The following is a 24,382-nucleotide window of genomic DNA, read 5'->3' on the forward strand; positions in this document are numbered from 1 at the left end:
TTTTCTTATAACCTGTCAAAGTGTAATTCTTTATAAAAAAAAAAAATTATGAGAATAACGCTCCGCCTATGCGCTAACGAGGCCAACATGAGAAATGTGTCTTCTCTATGCGTGTTTGTGGTGTTTTCGTTAAACCGGTCATAGATTCATTCGTTTTCAAAAGAAAAAAATATGCCCCGTGTGAGGATCGAACTCACGACCTTCAGATTTCTACATTCGATTATGAGACTGACGCGCTGCCATATTTCGCTAACGAGGCCAACATGAGAAATGTGTCTTTATGCGTGTTTGTGGTGTTTTCTTATAAGAGATCGAAGGCAAGAATGAGAAATGTGTCTTCTCTATGTGGGTTTGTCGTGTTTTCTTATAACCTGTCAAAGTGTAATTCTTTATCAAAAGTAAAAATTATGAGAATAACGCTCCGCCTATGCGCTAACGAGGCCAACATGAGAAATGTGTCTTCTCTATGCGTGTTTGTGGTGTTTTCGTTAAACCGGTCATAGATTCATTCGTTTTCAAAAGAAAAAAATATGCCCCGTGTGAGGATCGAACTCACGCCCTATAGATTTCTACATTCGATTATGAGACTAACGCGCTGCCATATTTCGCTAACGAGGACAACATGAGAAATGTGTCTTCTCTATGTGTGTTTGTGGTGTTTTCTTATAAGAGATCGAAGGCAAGAATGAGAAATGTGTCTTCTCTATGTGGGTTTGTCGTGTTTTCTTATAACCTGTCAAAGTGTAATTCTTTATCAAAAGTAAAAATTATGAGAATAACGCTCCGCCTATGCGCTAACGAGGCCTACATGGGAAAATTGTCTTCTCTATGCGTGTTTGTGGTGTTTTCATCAAACCGGTCATAGAGTCATTCGTTTTCAAAAGAAAAAAATATGCCCCGTCGAAGGATCGAACTCACGACCTTCAGATTTCTAGATTTGATTATGAGACTGACGCGCTGCCTACCGCGCTAACGAGGCCAACATGAGAAATGTGTCTTCTCTATGCGTGTTTGTGGTGTTTTTTTTGTCAAACCGGTCATAGAGTCATTCCTTTTCAAAAGAAAAAAAATATGCCCCGTGTGAGGATCGAACTCACGACCTTCAGATTTCTACATTTGATTATGAGACTGACGCGCTGCCTACTGCGCTAACGAGGCCAACATGAGAAAAGTGACTTCTCTATGCGTGTTTGTGGTGTTTTTTTGTCAAACCGGTCATAGAGTCATTCGTTTTCAAAAGAATAAGATATGCCCCGTGTGAGGATCGAACTCACGACCTTCCGATTTTCTACATTTGATTATGAGACTGACGCGCTGCCTACTGCGCTAACAAGGCCAACATGAGAAATGTGTCTTTTCTATGCGTGTTTGTGGTGTTTTCGTCAAACCGGTCATAGCATCTTTTGTTTTCAAAAGAAAAAAAATTTGCCTCGTGTGAGGATCGAACTCACGACCTTCAGATTTCTAAATCAGATTATGAGACTGACGCGCTGCTTAATGCGCTGACGAGGACTACATGGGAAATGTGTCTTCTTTCTTCGTGTTTGTGGTGTTTTCGTCAAACCTGTCATACAGTCATTCGTTTTAAACAAATATGCCCCGTGTGAGGATCGAACTCACGACCTTCAGATTTCTAAATCAGATTATGAGACTGACGAGCTGCCTATTGCGCTAACGACGCATACATGGGAAATGTGTCTTTTCTATGCGTGTTTGTGGTGTTTTCGTCAAACCGGTCATAGAGTCATTCGTTTTCAAAGGAAAAATATGCCCCGTGTGAGGATCGAACTCATGACATTCAGATTTCTACATTCGATTATTATACTGACTCGCCGCCTACTGCGCTAACGAGCCCAACATGAGAAATGTGTCTTCTCTATGTGTATTTGTGGTGTTTTTGTCAAACCGGTCATAGAGTCATTCGTTTTCAAAAGAAAAAAATATGCCTCGTGTGAGGATCGGACTCAAGACCTTCAGATTTTTAAATCAGATTATGAGACTGACGCGCTGCCTACTGCGCTAACGAGGCCAAAATGAGAAAAGTGACTTCTCTATGCGTGTTTGTGGTGTTTTTTTGTCAAACCGGTCATAGAGTCATTCGTTTTCAAAAGAATAAAATATGCCCCGTGTGAGGATCGAACTCACGACCTTCCGATTTCTACATTTGATTATGAGACTGACGCGCTGCATACTGCGCTAACGAGGCCAACATGAGAAATGTTTCTTCTCTATGCGTATTTGTGGTGTTTTCGTCAAACCGGTCATAGAGTCATTCGTTTTCAAAAGAAAAAAATATGCCCCGTGTGAGGATCGAACTCACGACATTCAGATTTCTACATTCGATTATGATATTGACGCGCCGCCTACTGCGCTAATGAGGCAACATGAGAAATGAGTCTTCTCTATGCGTGTTTGTGGTGTTTTCGTCAAACCTGTCATAGAGTCATTCGTTTTCAAAAGAATAAGATATGCCCCGTGTGAGGATCGAACTCACGACCTTCCGATTTCTACATTTGATTATGAGACTGACGCGCAGCCTACTGCGCTAACAAGGCCAACATGAGAAATGTGTCTTTTCTATGCGTGTTTGTGGTGTTTTCGTCAAACCGGTCATAGAATCTTTCGTTTACAAAAAAAAAAAAATATGCCTCGTGTGAGGATCGAACTCACGACCTTTACATTTCTAAATCAGATTATAAGACTGACGCGCTGCCTACTGCGCTGACTAGGACTACATGGGAAATGTGTCTTCTTTCTGCGTGTTTGTGGTGTTTTCGTCAAACCGGTCATACAGTCATTCGTTTAAAAAAAATATGCCCCGTGTGAGGATCGAACTCACGACCTTCAGATTTCTAAATCAGATTATGAGACCGACGCGCTGCCTACTGCGTTAACGAGGCCAACATGAGAAATGTGTCTTCTCTATGCGTGTTTGTTGCGTTTTCAAAAGAAAAAAATATGCCCCGTGTGAGGATCGAACTCACGACCTTGAGATTTCTAGATTTGATTATGAGACTGACGCGCTGCCTACTGCGCTAACGAGGCCAACATGAGAAATGTGTCTGCTCTATGCGTGTTTGTGGTGTTTTCGTCAAACCCGTCATAGATTCATTCGTTTTAAAAGAAAAAAAATATGCCCCGTGTGAGGATCGAACTCACGACCTTCAGATTTCTACATTCGATAATGAGACTGACGCGCTGCCATATTTCGCTAACGGGGCCAACATGAGAAATGTGTCTTCTCTATGCGTGTTTGTCGTGTTTTCTTCAAACCGGTCAAAGTGTAATTCATTTTCAAAGTTAAAAATTATGTGAACGACGCTCTTCCTATGCGCTAACGAGGCCTACATTAGAAATGTGTGTTCTCTATGCGTGTTCGTGGTGTTTTAATCAAACCGGTCATAGGGTCATTCACCGTCAAAAGAAAAAAACTGTGCCCCGTGTTAGGATCGAACTCACGACTTTTAGATTTCTAAATTCGATTATGAGACTGACGCGCTGCCTACTGCGCTAACGAGGCCTACATGGGAAATGTGTCTTCTATATGCGTGTTTGTGGTGTTTTTGTCAAACCGGTCATAGAGACATTCGTTTTCAAAAGAAAAAAAATATGCCCTGTGTGAGGATCGAAATCACGACCTTCATATTTCTAAATCAGATTATGAGACTGACGCGCTGCCTATTGCGCTAACGACGCATACATGGGAAATGTGTCTTTTCTATGCGTGTTTGTGGTGTTTTCGTCAAACCGGTCATAGAGTCATTCGTTTTCAAAGGAAAAATATGCCCCGTGTGAGGATCGAACTCATGACATTCAGATTTCTACATTCGATTATTATACTGACTCGCCGCCTACTGCGCTAACGAGCCCAACATGAGAAATGTGTCTTCTCTATGTGTATTTGTGGTGTTTTTGTCAAACCGGTCATAGAGTCATTCGTTTCAAAAGAAAAAAATATGCCTCGTGTGAGGATTGAACTCAAGACCTTCAGATTTTTAAATCAGATTATGAGACTGACGCGCTGCCTACTGCGCTAACGAGGCCAAAATGAGAAAAGTGACTTCTCTATGCGTGTTTGTGGTGTTTTTTTGTCAAACCGGTCATAGAGTCATTCGTTTTCAAAAGAATAAAATATGCCCCGTGTAAGGATCGAACTCACGACCTTCCGATTTCTACATTTGATTATGAGACTGACGCGCTGCATACTGCGCTAACGAGGCCAACATGAGAAATGTTTCTTCTCTATGCGTATTTGTGGTGTTTTCGTCAAACCGGTCATAGAGTCATTCGTTTTCAAAAGAAAAAAAATATGCCCCGTGTGAGGATCGAACTCACGACATTCAGATTTCTACATTCGATTATGATATTGACGCGCCGCCTACTGCGCTAATTAGGCAACATGAGAAATGAGTCTTCTCTATGCGTGTTTGTGGTGTTTTCGTCAAACCTGTCATAGAGTCATTCGTTTTCAAAAGAATAAGATATGCCCCGTGTGAGGATCGAACTCACGACCTTCCGATTTCTACATTTGATTATGAGACTGACGCGCAGCCTACTGCGCTATCAAGGCCAACATGAGAAATGTGTCTTTTCTATGCGTGTTTGTGGTGTTTTCGTCAAACCGGTCATAGAATCTTTCGTTTACAAAAGAAAAAAAATATGCCTCGTGTGAGGATCGAACTCACGACCTTTAGATTTCTAAATCAGATTATAAGACTGACGCGCTGCCTACTGCGCTGACTAGGACTACATGGGAAATGTGTCTTCTTTCTGCGTGTTTGTGGTGTTTTCGTCAAACCGGTCATACAGTCATTCGTTTAAAAAAAAATATGCCCCGTGTGAGGATCGAACTCACGACCTTCAGATTTCTAAATCAGATTATGAGACCGACGCGCTGCCTACTGCGTTAACGAGGCCAACATGAGAAATATGTCTTCTCTATGCGTGTTTGTTGCGTTTTCAAAAGAAAAAAATATGCCCCGTGTGAGGATCGAACTCACGACCTTGAGATTTCTAGATTTGATTATGAGACTGACGCGCTGCCTACTGCGCTAACGAGGCCAACATGAGAAATGTGTCTGCTCTATGCGTGTTTGTGGTGTTTTCGTCAAACCCGTCATAGATTCATTCGTTTTAAAAGAAAAAAAATATGCCCCGTGTGAGGATCGAACTCACGACCTTCAGATTTCTACATTCGATAATGAGACTGACGCGCTGCCATATTTCGCTAACGGGGCCAACATGAGAAATGTGTCTTCTCTATGCGTGTTTGTCGTGTTTTCTTCAAACCGGTCAAAGTGTAATTTATTTTCAAAGTTAAAAATTATGTGAACGACGCTCTTCCTATGCGCTAACGAGGCCTACATTAGAAATGTGTGTTCTCTATGCGTGTTCGTGGTGTTTTAATCAAACCGGTCATAGGGTCATTCACCGTCAAAAGAAAAAAACTGTGCCCCGTGTTAGGATCGAACTCACGACTTTTAGATTTCTAAATTCGATTATGAGACTGACGCGCTGCCTACTGCGCTAACGAGGCCTACATGGGAAATGTGTCTTCTCTATGCGTGTTTGTGGTGTTTCCTTCTGACAGATCAAAGGCCAGAATTGGAAATATGTCTTCTCTATGTGCGTTTGTCGTGTTTTCTTAGGACCGGTCAAAGTGTAGTTCATTTTCAAAAGTAAAAATTATGAGAATAACGCTCTGCCTATGCGCTACTAAGGCTTTCATTAGAAATGTGTCTTGTGGTGTTTTCTTCAAACCGATCATAGAGTCATTCGTTTTTAAAAAAAAATGCCTCTTGTAAGGATCGAACTCACGACCTTCTCATTTCTTAATCAGATTATAAGACTGACGCGCTTCCTACTGCGCTAACGAGGCCAACACGGGAAATGTGTCTTTTCTATGCGTGTCTGTGGTATTTTCTTCAAACAGGTCAAAGGGCGAAATGAGAAATGTGTCCTGTCAATATAGGTTTGTGGTATTTTAATAAAAGAAGTCATAGTGTCATTCATTTTCAAAAGACAAAAATATGCCCCTTGTGAGGATCGAACTCACGACCTTCAAATTTCTACATTCGATTATGAGACTGATGCGCTTCCTACAGCGCTATCGAGGCCTACATGGGAAATGTGTCTTCTCTATGCGTGTTTGTGGTGTTTTCCTCAACCGGTCATAGTGATTCGTTTAAAAAAAAAAAGTGCCCCGTGTGAGGATCGAACTCACGACCTTCAGATTTCTAAATCCGATTATGAGACTGACGCGCTGCCTACTGCGTTAACGAGGCCAACATGAGAAATGTGTCTTCTCTATGCGTGCTTGTTGCGTTTTCAAAAGAAAAAAATATGCCCCGTGTGAGGACCGAACTCACGACCTTCAGATTTCTACATTTGATTATGAGACTGACGCGCTGCCTTATGCGCTAACGACGCCTACATGGGAAATGTGTCTTTTATATGCGTGTCTGTGGTATTTTCTTCTAACAGTTCAAAGGGCGAAATGAGAAATGTGTCCTGTCAATGTAGGTTTGTGGTATTTTAGTAAAACCGGTCATAGTGTCATTCATTTTCAAAAGAAAAAAATATGCCCGTGGTGAGGATCGAACTCACGACCTTCAGATTTCTACATTAGATTATACGACTGACGCGCTGCCTACTCCGCTAACCAGGCCTACATGGGAAATGTGTCTTTTCTATGCGTGTCTGGGTATTTTCTTCTAACAGGTAAAAGGGCGAAATGAAAAATGTGTCATGTCGTCAATGTAGGTTTATGGTATTTTAGTAAAACCGGTCATAGAGTCATTTATTTTAAAAAGAAAAAAAATATGCCCCGTGTGAGAATCGAACTCACGACATTCAGATTTCTACATTCGATTATGATATTGACGCGCCGCCTACTGCGCTAATGAGGCCAACAGAGAAATGTATCTTCTCTATGTGTGTTTGTGGCGTTTTCGTCAAACCGGTCATAGAGTCATTCGTTTTCAAAAGAAAAAATATGCCCCGTGTGAGGATCGAACTCACGACATTCATATTTCTACATTCGATTATGATATTGACGCGCCGCCTACTGCGCTAATGAGGCAACATGAGAAATGTGTCTTCTCTATGTGTGTTTGTGGTGTTTTGTCAAACCAGTCATAGAGTCATTCGTTTTCAAAAGAAAAAAAATATGCCCCGTGTGAGGATCGAACTCCTGACCTTCAGATTTCTACATTTGATTATGAGACTGACGCGCTGCCTACTGCGCTAACGAGGCTTACATGAGAAATGTGTCTTCTCTATGCGTGTTTGTGGTGTTTTCGTCAAACCGGTCATAGAGTCATTCGTTTTCAAAAGAAAAAAAATATGCCCCGTGTGAGGATCGAACTCACGACCTTCAGATTTCTACATTTGATTATGAGACTGACGCGCTGCCTACTGCGCTAGCGAGGCCAACCTGAGAAATGTGTCTTCTCTATGCGTGTTTGTGGTATTTTCGTCAAACCGGTCATAGAGTCATACGTTTTCAAAAGAAAAAAATATGCCCCGTGTGAGGATCGAACTCACGACCTTCAGATTTCTACATTTGATTATCAGACTGACGCGCTGCCTACTGCGCTAACAAGGCCAACATGAGAAATGAGTCTTTTCTATGCGTGTTTGTGGTGTTTTCGTCAAACCGCTCATAGAGTCATTCGTTTGAAAAGAAAAAAAAATATGACCCGTGTGAGGATCGAACTCATGACCTTCAGATTTCTACATTTGATTATGAGACTGACGCGCTGTCTACTGCGCTAACGAGGCCAACATGAGAAATGCGTCTTCTCTATGCGTGTCTGTGGTGTTTTCTTTAAACCGGTCATAGAGTCATTCGTTTTGAAAAGAAAAAAATGTGCCCCGTGTGTTGATCGAACTCACGACCTTCAGATTTCTAGATTTGATTATGAGACTGACGCGCTGCCTACTGCGCTAACGAGGCCAACAGGAGAAAAGTCTCTTCTCTATGCGTGTTTGTTGTTTTTTTTGTCAAACCGCTCAAAGAGTCATTCGTTTTCAAAAGAAAAAAAAATGTGCCCCGTGTGAGGATCGAACTCACGACCTTCAGATTTCTAGATTTGATTATGAGATTGACGCGCTGCCTACTGCGCTAACGAGGCCAACCTGAAAAATGTGTCTTCTCTATGCGTGTTTGTGGTGTTTTCGTCAAACCGGTCATAGAGTCATTCGTTTTCAAAAGAAAAAAATATGCCCTGTGTGAGGATCGAACTCACGACCTTCATATTTCTAAATCAGATTATGAGACTGACGCGCTGCCTACTGCGCTAACGAGGCTAACATGAGAAATGTGTCTTCTCTATGCGTGTTTGTGGTGTTTTCGTCAAACCGGTCATAGAGTCATTCGTTTTCAAAAGAAAAAAATATGCCCCGTCTGAGGATTGAACTCACGACATTCAGATTTCTACATTCGATTATGATACTGACGCGCTGCCTACTGCGCTAACGAGGCCAACATGAGAAAAGTGTCTTCTCTATGCGTGTTAGTTGTGTTTTTTGTCAAACCGCTCATAGAGCCATTCGTTTTCAAAAGAAAAAATATGCCCCGTGTGATGATCGAACTCACTACCTTCAGATTTCTAGATTTGATTATGAGACTGACGCGCTGCCTACTGCGCTAACGAGGCCAACATGAGAAAAGTCTCTTCTCTATGCGTGTTTGTTGTGTTTTTTGTCAAACCGCTGAAAGAGTCATTCGTTTTCAAAAGAAAAAAAATGTACCCCGTGTGAGGATCGAACTCACGACCTTCAGATTTCTAGATTTCATTATGAGACTGACGCGCTGCCTATTGCGCTAACGACGCCTACATGGGAAATGTGCCTTTTCTATGCGTGTTTGTGGTGTTTTCGTCAAACCGTTCATAGAGTCTTTCGTTTTCAAAAGAAAAAAATATGACCCGTGTGAGGATCGATCTCACGACCTTCAGATTTGTACATTTGATTATGAGACTGACGCGCTGCCTACTGCGCTAACGAGGCCAACCTGAAAAATGTGTCTTCTCTATGCGTGTTTGTGGTGTTTTCGTCAAACCGGTCATAGAGTCATTCGTTTTCAAAAGAAAAAAAATATGCCCTGTGTGATGATCGAAATCACGACCTTCATATTTCTAAATCAGATTATGAGACTGACGCGCTGCCTATTGCGCTAACGACGCCTACATGGAAAATGTGTCTTCTCTATGTGTGTTTGTGGTGTTTTTGTCAAACCGGTCATAGAGTCATTCGTTTTCAAAAGAAAAAATATGCCCCGTGTGAGGATCGAACTCACGACATTCAGATTTCTACATTTGATTATGAGACTGACGCGCTGCCTACTGCGCTAGCGAGGCCAACCTGAGAAATGTGTCTTCTCTATGTGTGTTTGTGGTGTTTTTTGTCAAACCGCTCATAGAGCCATTCGTTTTCAAAAGAAAAAATATGCCTCGTGTGATGATCGAACTCACTACCTTCAGATTTCTAGATTTGATTATGAGACTGACGCGCTGCCTACTGCGCTAATGAGGCCAACATGAGAAAAGTCTCTTCTCTATGCGTGTTTGTTGTGTTTTTTGTCAAACCGGTCATAGAGTCATTCGTTTTCAAAAGAAAAAAATATGCCCTGTGTGAGGATGGAACTCACGACCTTCATATTTCTAAATCAGATTATGAGACTGACGCGCTGCCTACTGCGCTAACGAGGCTAACATGAGAAATGTGTCTTCTCTATGCGTGTTTGTGGTGTTTTCGTCAAACCGGTCATAGAGTCATTCGTTTTCAAAAGAAAAAAATATGCCCCGTCTGAGGATTGAACTCACGACATTCAGATTTCTACATTCGATTATGATACTGACGCGCTGCCTACTGCGCTAACGAGGCCAACATGAGAAAAGTGTCTTCTCTATGCGTGTTAGTTGTGTTTTTTGTCAAACCGCTCATAGAGCCATTCGTTTTCAAAAGAAAAAATATGCCCCGTGTGATGATCGAACTCACTACCTTCAGATTTCTAGATTTGATTATGAGACTGACGCGCTGCCTACTGCGCTAACGAGGCCAACATGAGAAAAGTCTCTTCTCTATGCGTGTTTGTTGTGTTTTTTGTCAAACCGCTGAAAGAGTCATTCGTTTTCAAAAGAAAAAACATGTACCCCGTGTGAGGATCGAACTCACGACCTTCAGATTTCTAGATTTCATTATGAGACTGACGCGCTGCCTATTGCGCTAACGACGCCTACATGGAAAATGTGTCTTCTCTATGTGTGTTTGTGGTGTTTTTGTCAAACCGGTCATAGAGTCATTCGTTTTCAAAAGAAAAAATATGCCCCGTTTGAGGATCGAACTCACGACATTCAGATTTCTACATTCGAATATGATATTGACGCGCCGCCTACTGCGCTAATGAGGCCAACATGAGAAATGTGTCTTCTCCATGTGTGTTTGTGGTGTTTTGTCAAACCGGTCATAGAGTCATTCGTTTTCAAAAGAAAAAAAATATGCCCCGTGTGAGGATCGAACTCATGACCTTCAGATTTCTACATTTGATTATGTGACTGACGCGCTGCCTACTGCGCTAACGAGGCTAACATGAGAAATGTGTCTTCTCTATGCGTGTTTGTGGTGTTTTCGTCAAACCGGTCATAGAGTCATTCGTTTTCAAAAGAAAAAAAATATGCCCCGTGTGAGGATCGAACTCACGACCTTCAGATTTCTACATTTGATTATGAGACTGATGCGCTGCCTACTGCGCTAGCGAGGCCAACCTGAGAAATGTGTCTTCTCTATGCGTGTTTGTGGTATTTTCGTCAAACCGGTCATAGAGTCATACGTTTTCAAATGTATAAAATATGCCCCGTGTGAGGATCGAACTCACGACCTTCAGATTTCTACATTTGATTATGAGACTGACGCGCTGCCTACTGCGCTAACGAGGCCAACATGAGAAATGGGTCTTTTCTATGCGTGTTTGTGGTGCTTTCGTCAAACCGCTTATAGAGTCATTCGTTTTCAAAATAAAAAAAATATGCCCCGTGTGAGGATCGAACTCACGACCTTCAGATTTCTACATTTGATTATGAGACTGACGCTCTGTCTACTGCGCTAACGAGGCCAACATGAGAAATGCGTCTTCTCTATGTGTGTCTGTGGTGTTTTCTTCAAACCGGTCATAGAGTCATTCGTTTTGAAAAAAAAAAATGTGCCCCGTGTGATGATCGAACTCACGACCTTCAGATTTCTAGATTTGATTATGAGACTGACGCGCTGCCTACTGCGCTAACGAGGCCAACATGAGAAAAGTCTCTTCTCTATGCGTGTTTGTTGTGTTTTTTGTCAAACCGCTCAAAGAGTCATTCGTTTTCAAAAGAAAAAAAATGTGCCCCGTGTGAGGATCGAACTCACGACCTTCAGATTTCTAGATTTGATTATGAGATTGACGCGCTGCCTACTGCGCTAACGAGGCCAACCTGAAAAATGTGTCTTCTCTATGCGTGTTTGTGGTGTTTTCGTCAAACCGGTCATAGAGTCATTCGTTTTCAATAGAAAAAAATATGCCCTGTGTGAGGATCGAACTCACGAAGCTTCATATTTCTAAATCAGATTATGAGACCGACGCGCTGCCTACTGCGCTAACGAGGCTAACATGAGAAATGTGTCTTCTCTATGCGTGTTTGTGGTGTTTTCGTCAAACCAGTCATAGAGTCATTCGTTTTCAAAAGAAAAAAATATGCCCCGTCTGAGGATCGAACTCACGACATTCAGATTTCTACATTCGATTATGAGACTGACGCGCTGCCTACTGCGCTAACGAGGCCAACATGAGAAATGCGTCTTTTCTATGCGTGTTTGTGGTGTTTTCGTCAAACCGGTCATAGAGTCTTTCGTTTTCAAAAGAAGAAATATGCCCCGTGTGAGGATCGAACTCACAACATTAAGATTTCTACATTCGATTATGATATTGACGCTCCGCCTACTGCGCTAACGAGGCCAACATGAAAAATATGTCTTCTCTATGCGTGTTTGTGGTGTTTTCGTCAAACCGGTCATAGAGTCATTCGTTTTCAAAAGAAAAAAAATATGCCCCGTGTGAGGATCGAACTCACGACCTTCAGATTTCTACATTTGATTATGAGACTGACGCGCTGCCTACTGCGCTAACGAGGCTAACATGAGAAATGTGTCTTCTCTATGCGTGTTTGTGGTGTTTTCGTCAAACCGGTCATAGAGTCATTTGTTTTCAAAAGAAAAAAATATGCCCCGTCTGAGGATCGAACTCACAACATTCAGATTTCTACATTCGATTATGATACTGACGCGCTGCCTACTGCGCTAACGAGGCCAACATGAGAAAAGTGTCTTCTCTATGCGTGTTTGTTGTGTTTTTTGTCAAACCGCTCATAGAGTCATTCGTTTTCAAAAGAAAAAAAATGTGCCCCGTGTGAGGATCGATCTCACGACCTTCAGATTTGTACATTTGATTATGAGACTGACGCGCTGCCTACTGCGCTAACGAGGCCAACCTGAAAAATGTGTCTTCTCTATGCGTGTTTGTGGTGTTTTCGTCAAACCGGTCATAGAGTCATTCGTTTTCAAAAGAAAAAAAATATGCCCTGTGTGAGGATCGAAATCACGACCTTCATATTTCTAAATCAGATTATGAGACTGACGCGCTGCCTATTGCGCTAACGACGCCTACATGGAAAATGTGTCTTCTCTATGTGTGTTTGTGGTGTTTTTGTCAAACCGGTCATAGAGTCATTCGTTTTCAAAAGAAAAAATATGCCCCGTGTGAGGATCGAACTCACGACATTCAGATTTCTACATTTGATTATGAGACTGACGCGCTGCCTACTGCGCTAGCGAGGCCAACCTGAGAAATGTGTCTTCTCTATGTGTGTTTGTGGTGTTTTTTGTCAAACCGCTCATAGAGCCATTCGTTTTCAAAAGAAAAAATATGCCTCGTGTGATGATCGAACTCACTACCTTCAGATTTCTAGATTTGATTATGAGACTGACGCGCTGCCTACTGCGCTAACGAGGCCAACATGAGAAAAGTCTCTTCTCTATGCGTGTTTGTTGTGTTTTTTGTCAAACCGGTCATAGAGTCATTCGTTTTCAAAAGAAAAAAATATGCCCTGTGTGAGGATCGAACTCACGACCTTCATATTTCTAAATCAGATTATGAGACTGACGCGCTGCCTACCACGCTAACGAGGCTAACATGAGAAATGTGTCTTCTCTATGCGTGTTTGTGGTGTTTTCGTCAAACCGGTCATAGAGTCATTCGTTTTCAAAAGAAAAAAATATGCCCCGTCTGAGGATTGAACTCACGACATTCAGATTTCTACATTCGATTATGATACTGACGCGCTGCCTACTGCGCTAACGAGGCCAACATGAGAAAAGTGTCTTCTCTATGCGTGTTAGTTGTGTTTTTTGTCAAACCGCTCATAGAGCCATTCGTTTTCAAAAGAAAAAATATGCCCCGTGTGATGATCGAACTCACTACCTTCAGATTTCTAGATTTGATTATGAGACTGACGCGCTGCCTACTGCGCTAACGAGGCCAACATGAGAAAAGTCTCTTCTCTATGCGTGTTTGTTGTGTTTTTTGTCAAACCGCTGAAAGAGTCATTCGTTTTCAAAAGAAAAAACATGTACCCCGTGTGAGGATCGAACTCACGACCTTCAGATTTCTAGATTTCATTATGAGACTGACGCGCTGCCTATTGCGCTAACGACGCCTACATGGGAAATGTGCCTTTTCTATGCGTGTTGGTGGTGTTTTCGTCAAACCGTTCATAGAGTCTTTCGTTTTCAAAAGAAACAAATATGACCCGTGTGAGGATCGATCTCACGACCTTCAGATTTGTACATTTGATTATGAGACTGACGCGCTGCCTACTGCGCTAACGAGGCCAACCTGAAAAATGTGTCTTCTCCATGCGTGTTTGTGGTGTTTTCGTCAAACCGGTCATAGAGACATTCGTTTTCAAAAGAAAAAAAATATGCCCTGTGTGAGGATCGAAATCACGACCTTCATATTTCTAAATCAGATTATGAGACTGACGCGCTGCCTATTGCGCTAACGACGCCTACATGGAAAATGTGTCTTCTCTATGTGTGTTTGTGGTGTTTTTGTCAAACCGGTCATAGAGTCATTCGTTTTCAAAAGAAAAAATATGCCCCGTTTGAGGATCGAACTCACGACATTCAGATTTCTACATTCGATTATGATATTGACGCGCCGCCTACTGCGCTAATGAGGCCAACATGAGAAATGTGTCTTCTCCATGTGTGTTTGTGGTGTTTTGTCAAACCGGTCATAGAGTCATTCGTTTTCAAAAGAAAAAAAATATGCCCCGTGTGAGGATCGAACTCATGACCTTCAGATTTCTACATTTGATTATGTGACTGACGCGCTGCCTACTGCGCTAACGAGGCTAACATGAGAAATGTGTCTTCTCTATGCGTGTTTGTGGTGTTTTCGTCAAACCGGTCATAGAGTCATTCGTTTTCAAAAGAAAAAAAATATGCCCCGTGTGAGGATCGAACTCACGACCTTCAGATTTCTACATTTGATTATGACTGATGCGCTGCCTACTGCGCTAGCGAGGCCAACCTGAGAAATGTGTCTTCTCTATGCGTGTTTGTGGTATTTTCGTCAAACCGGTCATAGAGTCATACGTTTTCAAATGTATAAAATATGCCCCGGGTGAGGATCGAACTCACGACCTTCAGATTTCTACATTTGATTATGAGACTGACGCGCTGCCTACTGCGCTAACGAGGCCAACATGAGAAATGGGTCTTTTCTATGCGTGTTTGTGGTGCTTTCGTCAAACCGCTCATAGAGTCATTCGTTTTCAAAATAAAAAAAATATGCCCCGTGTGAGGATCGAACTCATGACCTTCAGATTTCTACATTTGATTATGAGACTGACGCTCTGTCTACTGCGCTAACGAGGCCAACATGAGAAATGCGTCTTCTCTATGTGTGTCTGTGGTGTTTTCTTCAAACCGGTCATAGAGTCATTCGTTTTGAAAAAAAAAAATGTGCCCCGTGTGATGATCGAACTCACGACCTTCAGATTTCTAGATTTGATTATGAGACTGACGCGCTGCCTACTGCGCTAACGAGGCCAACATGAGAAAAGTCTCTTCTCTATGCGTGTTTGTTGTGTTTTTTGTCAAACCGCTCAAAGAGTCATTCGTTTTCAAAAGAAAAAAAATGTGCCCCGTGTGAGGATCGAACTCACGACCTTCAGATTTCTAGATTTGATTATGAGATTGACGCGCTGCCTACTGCGCTAACGAGGCCAACCTGAAAAATGTGTCTTCTCTATGCGTGTTTGTGGTGTTTTCGTCAAACCGGTCATAGAGTCATTCGTTTTCAATAGAAAAAAATATGCCCTGTGTGAGGATCGAACTCACGAAGCTTCATATTTCTAAATCAGATTATGAGACCGACGCGCTGCCTACTGCGCTAACGAGGCTAACATGAGAAATGTGTCTTCTCTATGCGTGTTTGTGGTGTTTTCGTCAAACCAGTCATAGAGTCATTCGTTTTCAAAAGAAAAAAATATGCCCCGTCTGAGGATCGAACTCACGACATTCAGATTTCTACATTCGATTATGAGACTGACGCGCTGACTACTGCGCTAACGAGGCCAACATGAGAAATGCGTCTTTTCTATGCGTGTTTGTGGTGTTTTCGTCAAACCGGTCATAGAGTCTTTCGTTTTCAAAAGAAGAAATATGCCCCGTGTGAGGATCGAACTCACAACATTAAGATTTCTACATTCGATTATGATATTGACGCTCCGCCTACTGCGCTAACGAGGCCAACATGAAAAATATGTCTTCTCTATGCGTGTTTGTGGTGTTTTCGTCAAACCGGTCATAGAGTCATTCGTTTTCAAAAGAAAAAAAATATGCCCCGTGTGAGGATCGAACTCACGACCTTCAGATTTCTACATTTGATTATGAGACTGACGCGCTGCCTACTGCGCTAACGAGGCTAACATGAGAAATGTGTCTTCTCTATGCGTGTTTTTGGTGTTTTCGTCAAACCGGTCATAGAGTCATTTGTTTTCAAAAGAAAAAAATATGCCCCGTCTGAGGATCGAACTCACAACATTCAGATTTCTACATTCGATTATGATACTGACGCGCTGCCTACTGCGCTAACGAGGCCAACATGAGAAAAGTGTCTTCTCTATGCGTGTTTGTTGTGTTTTTTGTCAAACCGCTCATAGAGTCATTCGTTTTCAAAAGAAAAAAAATGTGCCCCTTGTGAGGATCGAACTCACGACCTTCAGATTTCTAGATTTGATTATGAGACTGACGCGCTGCCTACTGCGCTAACGAGGCCAACATGAGAAATGCGTCTTTTCTATGCGTGTTTGTGGTGTTTTCGTCAAACCGCTCATAGAGTCATTTGTTTTCAAAAGAGAAAAATATGCCCCGCGTGAGGATCGAACTCAAGACCTTCAGATTTCTACATTCGATTATGAGACTGACGCGCTGCCTACTGCGCTAACGAGGCCAACATGAGAAAAGTGTATTCTCTATGCGTGTTTGTTGTGTTTTTTTGTCAAACCGGTCATAGAGTCAATCGTTTTCAAAAGAATAAAATATGCCCCGTGTGAGGATCGAACTCACGACCTTCAGATTTCTACATTTGATTATGAGACTGACACGCTGCCTACTGCGCTAGCGAGGCCAACCTGAGAAATGTGTCTTCTCTATACGTGTTTGTGGTGTTTTTGTCAAACCGGTCATAGAGTCATTCGTTTTCAAAAGAAAAAAAATATGCCCCGTGTGAGGATCGAACTCACGACCTTCAGATTTCTAGATTTGAGTATGAGACTGACGCGCTACCTACTGCGCTAACGAGGCCAACATGAGAAAAGTGTCTTCTCTATGCGTGTTTGTTGTGTTTTTTGTCAAACCGGTCATAGAGTCATTCGTTTTCAAAAGAAAAAAAATATGCCCCGTGTGAGGATCGAACTCACGACCTTCAGATTTCTAGATTTGATTATGAGACTGACGCGCTGCCTATTGCGCTAACGAGGCCAACATGAGAAAAGTCTCTTCTCTATGCGTGTTTGTTGTGTTGTTTGTCAAACCGCTCGTAGAGTCATTCGTTTTCAAAAGAAAAAAAAACATGTGCCCCGTGTGAGGATCGAACTCACGACTTTCAGATTTCTAGATTTGATTATGATACTGACGCGCTTCCTACTGCGCTAACAAGGCCAACATTAGAAATGTGTCTTCTCTATGCGTGTTTGTGGTGTTTTTGTCAAACCGGTCATAGAGTCATTCGTTTTCAAAAGAAAAAAATATGCCCCGTGTGAGGATCGATCTCACGACCTTCAGATTTCTAAATTTGATTATGAGACTGACGCGCTGCCTACTGCGCTAACGAGGCTAACATGAGAAATGTGTCTTCTCTATGCGTGTTTGTGGTGTTTTCGTCAAACCGGTCATAGAGTCATTAGTTTTCAAAAGAAAAAAATATGCCCCGTCTGAGGATCGAACTCACGACATTCAGATTTCTACATTCGATTATGATACTGACGCGCTGCCTACTGCGCTAACGAGGCCAACATGAGAAAAGTGTCTTCTCTATGCGTGTTTGTTGTGTTTTTTGTCAAACCGCTCATAGAGTCATTCGTTTTCAAAAGAAAAAAAATGTGCCCCTTGTGAGGATCGAACTCACGACCTTCAGATTTCTAGATTTGATTATGAGACTGACGCGCTGCCTATTGCGCTAACGACGCCTACATGGGAAATGTGCCTTTTCTATTCGTGTTTGTGGTGTTTTCGTCAAACCGGTCATAGAGTCTTTCGTTTTCAAAAGAAAAAATATGCCCCGTGTGAGGATCGAGCTCACGACCTTCAGATTTCTACATTTGATTATGAGACTGACGCGCTGCCTACTGCGCTAACGAGGCCAACATGAGAAATGCGTCTTTTCTATGCGTGTTTGTGGTGTTTTCGTCAAACCGCTCATAGAGTCATTTGTTTTCAAAAGAGAAAAATATGCCCCGCGTGAGGATCGAACTCAAGACCTTCAGATTTCTACATTCGATTATGAGACTGACGCGCTGCCTACTGCGCTAACGAGGCCAACATGAGAAAAGTGTATTCTCTATGCGTGTTTGTGGTGTTTTTTTGTCAAACCGGTCATAGAGTCAATCGTTTTCAAAAGAATAAAATATGCCCCGTGTGAGGATCGAACTCACGACCTTCAGATTTCTACATTTGATTATGAGACTGACACGCTGCCTACTGCGCTAGCGAGGCCAACCTGAGAAATGTGTCTTCTCTATACGTGTTTGTGGTGTTTTTGTCAAACCGGTCATAGAGTCATTCGTTTTCAAAAGAAAAAAAATATTCCCCGTGTGAGGATCGAACTCACGACCTTCAGATTTCTAGATTTGAGTATGAGACTGACGCGCTACCTACTGCGCTAACGAGGCCAACATGAGAAAAGTGTCTTCTCTATGCGTGTTTGTTGTGTTTTTTGTCAAACCGCTCATAGAGTCATTCGTTTTCAAAGGAAAAAAAATGTGCCCCGTGTGAGGATCGAACTCACGACCTTCCGATTTCTAGATTTGATTATGATACTGACGCGCTTCCTACTGCGCTAACAAGGCCAACATAAGAAATGTGTCTTCTCTATGCGTGTTTGTGGTGTTTTCGTCAAACCGGTCATAGAGTCATTCGTTTTCAAAAGAAAAAATATGCCCCGTTTGAGGATCGAACTCACGACATTCAGATTTCTACATTCGATTCTGATATTGACGCGCCGCCTACTGCGCTAACGAGGCCAACCTGAAAAATGTGTCTTCTCTATGCGTGTTTGTGGTGTTTTCGTCAAACCGGTCATAGAGTCATTCGTTTTCAAAAGAAAAGAAATATGCCCCGTGTGAGGATCGAACTCACGACCTTCAGATTTCTACATTTGATTATGAGACTGACGCGCTGCCTACTGCGCTAACGAGGCTAACATGAGAAATGTGTCTTCTCTATGCGTGTTTGTGGTGTTTTCGTCAAACCGGTCATAGAGTCATTCGTTTTCAAAAGAAAAAAATATGCCCCGTCTAAGGATCGAACTCACGACATTCAGATTTCTACATTCGATTGTGATACTGACGCGCTGCCTACTGCGCTAACGAGGCCAACATGAGAAAAGTGTCTTCTCTATGCGTGTTTGTTGTGTTTTTTGTCAAACCTCTCATAGAGTCATTCGTTTTCAAAAGAAAAAAAATTGTGCCCCGTGTGAGGATCGAACTCACGACCTTCAGATTTCTAGATTTGATTATGAGACTGACGCGCTGCCTATTGCGCTAACGACGCCTACATGGGAAATGTGCCTTTTCTATTCGTGTTTGTGGTGTTTTCGTCAAACCGGTCATAGAGTCTTTCGTTTTCAAAAGAAAAAATATGCCCCGTCTGAGGATTGAGCTCACGACCTTAAGATTTCTACATTTGATTATGAGACTGACGCGCTGCCTACTGCGCTAACGAGGCCAACATGAGAAATGCGTCTTTTCTATGCGTGTTTGTGGTGTTTTCGTCAAACCGCTCATAGAGTCATTCGTTTTCAAAAGAGAAAAATATTCGTCATACATTTTCAAAAGAAAAAAATATGCCCCGTCTGAGGATCGCCTACTGCGATCATGATACTGACGCGCTGCCTACTGCGCTAAGAAGGCCAACATGAGAAAAATGTCTTCTCTATGCGTGTTTGTTGTGTTTTTTTGTCAAACCGCTCATAGAGTCATTCGTTTTCAAAAGAAAAAAAATTGTGCCCCGCGTGAGGATCGAACTCAAGACCTTCAGATTTCTACATTCGATTATGAGACTGACGCGCTGCCTACTGCGCTAACGAGGCTAACATGAGAAATGCGTCTTCTCTATGCGTGTTTGTGGTGTTTTCGTCAAACCGGTCATAGAGTCATTCGTTTTCAAAAGAAAAAAATATGCCCCGTCTGAGGATCGAACTCACGACATTCAGATTTCTACATCCGATTATGATACTGACGCGCTGCCTACTGCGCTAACAAGGCCAACATGAGAAAAATGTCTTCTCTATGCGTGTTTGTTGTGTTTTTTGTCAAACCGCTCATAGAGTCATTCGTTTTCAAAAGAAAAAAAAATTGTGCCCCGTGTGAGGATCAAACTCACGACCTTCAGATTTCTAGATTTGATTATGAGACTGACGCGCTGCCTATTGCGCTAACGACGCCTACATGGGAAATGTGCCTTTTCTATCCGTGTTTGTGGTGTTTTCGTCAAACCGGTCATAGAGTCTTTCGTTTTCAAAAGAAAAAATATGCCCCGTGTGAGGATGGAGCTCACGACCTTCAGATTTCTAGATTTGATTATGAGACTGACGCGCTGCCTACTGCGCTAACGAGGCCAACATGAGAAATGCGTCTTTTCTATGCGTGTCTGTGGTGTTTTCTTTAAACCGGTCATAGAGTCATTCGTTTTGAAAAGAAAAATGTGCCCCGTGTGATGATCGAACTCACGACCTTCAGATTTCTAGATTTGATTATGAGACTGACGCGCTGCCTACTGCGCTAACTAGGCCAACATGAGAAAAGTCTCTTCTCTCTGCGTGTTTGTTGTGTTTTTGTTCAAACCGCTCATAGAGTCATTCGTTTTCAAAAGAAAAACAAAATGTGCCCCGTGTGAGGATCGAACTCACGACCTTCAGATTTCTAGATTTGATTATGATACTGACGCTCTTCCTACTGCGCTAACAAGGCCAACATAAGAAATGTGTCTTCTCTATGCGTGTTTGTGGTGTTTTCGTCAAACCGGTCATAGAGTCATTCGTTTTCAAAAGACAAAAATATGCCCCGTGTGAGGATCGATCTCACGACCTTCAGATTTCTACATTTGATTATGAGACTGACGCGCTGCCTACAGCGCTAACGAGGCCAACCTGAAAAATGTGTCTTCTCTATGCGTGTTTGTGGTGTTTTCGTCAAACTGGTCATAGAGTAATTCGTTTTCAAAAGAAAAAAAATATGCCCCGTGTGAGGATCGAACTCACGACCTTCAGATTTCTACATTTGATTATGCGACTGACGCGCTGACTACTGCGCTAACGAGGCTAACATGAGAAATGTGTCTTCTCTATGCGTGTTTGTGGTGTTTTCGTCAAACCGGTCATAGAGTCATTAGTTTTCAAAAGAAAAAAATATGCCCCGTCTGAGGATCGAACTCACGACATTCAGATTTCTACATTCGATTATGATACTGACGCGCTGCCTACTGCGCTAACGAGGCCAACATGAGAAAAGTGTCTTCTCTATGCGTGTTTGTTGTGTTTTTTGTCAAACCGCTCATAGAGTCATTCGTTTTCAAAAGAAAAAAAATGTGCCCCTTGTGAGGATCGAACTCACGAACTTCAGATTTCTAGATTTGATTATGAGACTGACGCGCTGCCTATTGCGCTAACGACGCCTACATGGGAAATGTGCCTTTTCTATTCGTGTTTGTGGTGTTTTCGTCAAACCGGTCATAGAGTCTTTCGTTTTCAAAAAAAAAAATATGCCCCGTGTGAGGATCGAGCTCACGACCTTCAGATTTCTACATTTGATTATGAGACTGACGCGCTGCCTACTGCGCTAACGAGGCCAACATGAGAAATGCGTCTTTTCTATGCGTGTTTGTGGTGTTTTCGTCAAACCGCTCATAGAGTCATTTGTTTTCAAAAGAGAAAAATATGCCCCGCGTGAGGATCGAACTCAAGACCTTCAGATTTCTACATTCGATTATGAGACTGACGCGCTGCCTACTGCGCTAACGAGGCCAACATGAGAAAAGTGTATTCTCTATGCGTGTTTGTGGTGTTTTTTTGTCAAACCGGTCATAGAGTCAATCGTTTTCAAAAGAATAAAATATGCCCCGTGTGAGGATCGAACTCACGACCTTCAGATTTCTACATTTGATTATGAGACTGACACGCTGCCTACTGCGCTAGCGAGGCCAACCTGAGAAATGTGTCTTCTCTATACGTGTTTGTGGTGTTTTTGTCAAACCGGTCATAGAGTCATTCGTTTTCAAAAGAAAAAAAATATTCCCCGTGTGAGGATCGAACTCACGACCTTCAGATTTCTAGATTTGAGTATGAGACTGACGCGCTACCTACTGCGCTAACGAGGCCAACATGAGAAAAGTGTCTTCTCTATGCGTGTTTGTTGTGTTTTTTGTCAAACCGCTCATAGAGTCGTTCGTTTTCAAAAGAAAAAAAATGTGCCCCGTGTGAGGATCGAACTCACGACTTTCCGATTTCTAGATTTGATTATGATACTGACGCGCTTCCTACTGCGCTAACAAGGCCAACATAAGAAATGTGTCTTCTCTATGCGTGTTTGTGGTGTTTTCGTCAAACCGGTCATAGAGTCATTCGTTTTCAAAAGAAAAAATATGCCCCGTTTGAGGATCGAACTCACGACATTCAGATTTCTACATTCGATTCTGATATTGACGCGCCGCCTACTGCGCTAACGAGGCCAACCTGAAAAATGTGTCTTCTCTATGCGTGTTTGTGGTGTTTTCGTCAAACCGGTCATAGAGTCATTCGTTTTCAAAAGAAAAGAAATATGCCCCGTGTGAGGATCGAACTCACGACCTTCAGATTTCTACATTTGATTATGAGACTGACGCGCTGCCTACTGCGCTAACGAGGCTAACATGAGAAATGTGTCTTCTCTATGCGTGTTTGTGGTGTTTTCGTCAAACCGGTCATAGAGTCATTCGTTTTCAAAAGAAAAAAATATGCCCCGTCTAAGGATCGAACTCACGACATTCAGATTTCTACATTCGATTGTGATACTGACGCGCTGCCTACTGCGCTAACGAGGCCAACATGAGAAAAGTGTCTTCTCTATGCGTGTTTGTTGTGTTTTTTGTCAAACCGCTCATAGAGTCATTCGTTTTCAAAAGAAAAAAAATTGTGCCCCGTGTGAGGATCGAACTCACGACCTTCAGATTTCTAGATTTGATTATGAGACTGACGCGCTGCCTATTGCGCTAACGACGCCTACATGGGAAATGTGCCTTTTCTATTCGTGTTTGTGGTGTTTTCGTCAAACCGGTCATAGAGTCTTTCGTTTTCAAAAGAAAAAATATGCCCCGTCTGAGGATTGAGCTCACGACCTTAAGATTTGTAAATTTGATTATGAGACTGACGCGCTGCCTACTGCGCTAACGAGGCCAACATGAGAAATGCGTCTTTTCTATGCGTGTTTGTGGTGTTTTCGTCAAACCGCTCATAGAGTCATTCGTTTTCAAAAGAGAAAAATATTCGTCATTCATTTTCAAAAGAAATAAATATGCCCCGTCTGAGGATCGCCTACTGCGATCATGATACTGACGCGCTGCCTACTGCGCTAAGAAGGCCAACATGAGAAAAATGTCTTCTCTATGCGTGTTTGTTGTGTTTTTTTGTCAAACCGCTCATAGAGTCATTCGTTTTCAAAAGAAAAAAAATTGTGCCCCGCGTGAGGATCGAACTCAAGACCTTCAGATTTCTACATTCGATTATGAGACTGACGCGCTGCCTACTGCGCTAACGAGGCTAACATGAGAAATGCGTCTTCTCTATGCGTGTTTGTGGTGTTTTCGTCAAACCGGTCATAGAGTCATTCGTTTTCAAAAGAAAAAAATATGCCCCGTCTGAGGATCGAACTCACGACATTCAGATTTCTACATCCGATTATGATACTGACGCGCTGCCTACTGCGCTAACAAGGCCAACATGAGAAAAATGTCTTCTCTATGCGTGTTTGTTGTGTTTTTTGTCAAACCGCTCATAGAGTCATTCGTTTTCAAAAGAAAAAAAATTGTGCCCCGCGTGAGGATCGAACTCAAGACCTTCAGATTTCTACATTCGATTATGAGACTTACGCGCTGCCTACTGCGCTAACGAGGCTAACATGAGAAATGTGTCTTCTCTATGCGTGTTTGTGGTGTTTTCGTCAAACCGGTCATAGAGTCATTCGTTTTCAAAAGAAAAAAATATGCCCCGTCTGAGGATCGAACTCACGACATTCAGATTTCTACATCCGATTATGATACTGACGCGCTGCCTACTGCGCTAACGAGGCCAACATGAGAAAAGTGTCTTCTCTATGCGTGTTTGTTGTGTTTTTTGTCAAACCGCTCATAGAGTCATTCGTTTTCAAAAGAAAAAAAATTGTGCCCCGTGTGAGGATCAAACTCACGACCTTCAGATTTCTAGATTTGATTATGAGACTGACGCGCTGCCAATTGCGCTAACGACGCATACATGGGAAATGTGCCTTTTCTATCCGTGTTTGTGGTGTTTTCGTCAAACCGGTCATAGAGT

At 42.4% G+C, this 24,382-nt stretch overlaps 9 non-coding genes across 9 annotated transcripts; all 9 read right to left on the bottom strand.

The window, feature by feature from the left end:
* Positions 1–1,072: 1,072 nt before the first annotated feature.
* Trnam-cau lies at positions 1,073–1,158 on the bottom strand. The gene is given in 2 exon segments: positions 1,073–1,108; positions 1,122–1,158. It is a non-coding gene; the product is annotated as a tRNA-Met (tRNA).
* Positions 1,159–7,520: 6,362 nt separating this feature from the next.
* On the bottom strand, positions 7,521–7,606 carry Trnai-gau. Its single transcript is given in 2 exon segments — positions 7,521–7,556; positions 7,570–7,606. It is a non-coding gene; the product is annotated as a tRNA-Ile (tRNA).
* Positions 7,607–10,854: 3,248 nt separating this feature from the next.
* Trnam-cau lies at positions 10,855–10,940 on the bottom strand. The gene is given in 2 exon segments: positions 10,855–10,890; positions 10,904–10,940. It is a non-coding gene; the product is annotated as a tRNA-Met (tRNA).
* A 1,142-nt stretch (positions 10,941–12,082) lies between these two features.
* On the bottom strand, positions 12,083–12,168 carry Trnam-cau. The gene is given in 2 exon segments: positions 12,083–12,118; positions 12,132–12,168. It is a non-coding gene; the product is annotated as a tRNA-Met (tRNA).
* A 3,771-nt stretch (positions 12,169–15,939) lies between these two features.
* Trnam-cau lies at positions 15,940–16,025 on the bottom strand. Its single transcript is given in 2 exon segments — positions 15,940–15,975; positions 15,989–16,025. It is a non-coding gene; the product is annotated as a tRNA-Met (tRNA).
* Positions 16,026–16,819: 794 nt separating this feature from the next.
* Positions 16,820–16,905, bottom strand: Trnam-cau. The gene is given in 2 exon segments: positions 16,820–16,855; positions 16,869–16,905. It is a non-coding gene; the product is annotated as a tRNA-Met (tRNA).
* Positions 16,906–16,996: 91 nt separating this feature from the next.
* On the bottom strand, positions 16,997–17,082 carry Trnam-cau. The gene is given in 2 exon segments: positions 16,997–17,032; positions 17,046–17,082. It is a non-coding gene; the product is annotated as a tRNA-Met (tRNA).
* A 1,850-nt stretch (positions 17,083–18,932) lies between these two features.
* Positions 18,933–19,018, bottom strand: Trnam-cau. The gene is given in 2 exon segments: positions 18,933–18,968; positions 18,982–19,018. It is a non-coding gene; the product is annotated as a tRNA-Met (tRNA).
* A 3,617-nt stretch (positions 19,019–22,635) lies between these two features.
* Trnam-cau lies at positions 22,636–22,721 on the bottom strand. The gene is given in 2 exon segments: positions 22,636–22,671; positions 22,685–22,721. It is a non-coding gene; the product is annotated as a tRNA-Met (tRNA).
* Positions 22,722–24,382: the final 1,661 nt, after the last annotated feature.

The sequence above is a fragment of the Nematostella vectensis genome, chromosome 9 (genome assembly GCF_932526225.1).
Source record: "Nematostella vectensis chromosome 9, jaNemVect1.1, whole genome shotgun sequence".
NCBI classification, from domain to species: Eukaryota; Metazoa; Cnidaria; class Anthozoa; order Actiniaria; family Edwardsiidae; genus Nematostella; species Nematostella vectensis.